Source organism: Montipora capricornis, chromosome 3 (assembly GCF_036669925.1).
Source record: "Montipora capricornis isolate CH-2021 chromosome 3, ASM3666992v2, whole genome shotgun sequence".
Classification (NCBI taxonomy): domain Eukaryota; kingdom Metazoa; phylum Cnidaria; class Anthozoa; order Scleractinia; family Acroporidae; genus Montipora; species Montipora capricornis.
Genome location: NC_090885.1, coordinates 76,383,759 through 76,384,849, shown reverse-complemented (window position 1 = coordinate 76,384,849; position 1,091 = coordinate 76,383,759). Strand labels below are relative to the sequence as shown.

At 39.9% G+C, this 1,091-nt stretch overlaps 1 long non-coding RNA gene across 1 annotated transcript in view; it reads right to left on the bottom strand.

Annotated features, from left to right (window-relative positions):
- The window catches only part of LOC138041655 (uncharacterized), a 19,490-nt gene extending 19,465 nt beyond the window's left edge, over window positions 1-25 (bottom strand). The window contains exon 1 of the long non-coding RNA XR_011130867.1: window positions 1-25. This exon is cut by the window's left edge and continues 5 nt beyond it. This is a non-coding gene — a long non-coding RNA (uncharacterized lncRNA).
- Window positions 26-1,091: the final 1,066 nt, after the last annotated feature.

Genomic DNA, 1,091 nt, shown 5'->3' with positions numbered 1-1,091 from the left:
ACGCAGATCCGTGTAGGAGACGTCCATGTTAGCGAAAGAGGGTCAAGAGAGGAAAGTCATGAAAGATATAGAGATGTCACGCACAGGGATTGGTCGAAGGTGGATGACGTCACTGGACCGAGACCCCTCACGGTAAAAATGGAACGAGACCATGTTTTAGATTTTTAAAAGATGAATTTAAATTATTGTCTTTCCACAAGGATTAAAGACCAATAGGTTGCAGGGCCGCGTTTAGATTAACCAATAAGGGGAAAGTCATGTTCGCCTAGACCATACGAACGCGCTCTAATGAGGAGGCAATTTAAACAAGCTGACATGTAATGAAATGACCCCTTTTAACAAAACCTAAAGGAAGGAAAAAGGGGTCTGTATGGGCAGCCGTCACCGCCAAAAATACAAATCTAGTTAATGGTTAAGAATAAACAGGAATGGTTTCATTGTCTTTTGTAGAACGGTTTATCAGAATTTGAAAAGATATATTTAAAGCACAAATGGACAAGTCACCTTTCGTGAAATGAAGTAAACAAACATTAAATGGTTTAGACAATTCAGAAACTGTGTGAATACCCTTGGTGAATTGATTCAGTGAAGACCCGATTAGTGAAGTGTTTTATGAAATGGATCAGTCACCTTATGCAATCATTGCAGTTAACACAGAATGGGTCAGCGCCAAAGACCACCGGTGTAATTATCCTTGTCAAAATGACAAAGTCAAGTCTTGAATGGATCAGCGTACTTTTGACATGATTTGCAGTGAAACGGCAAACGGTCCAGCTGACCGTACATTGGTTCAGTGATGTGACTAACGGTTCAGAGTAGTTTAAAATGGCCTATTTTATCTGCAAATGGTTAATCGTGAACCGCAATGGTCTAGCATAACATTGATCGGTTTACCATAATGTCAAACGGTTTAGTATTACCCCAAATGGCTTAGCGTGACGACAGATGGTTTAGTAGAAAGCGAAATTGTTTATTTTTGCAGCAAATGGTTTGCGCCGGAACTGCCAAAAATATAAAAGTGAAATGGACAAGTCAAGATTGAAATGGAATAGTCAATGTGGGGTCTTACGACACAATCCATACGTCATTCA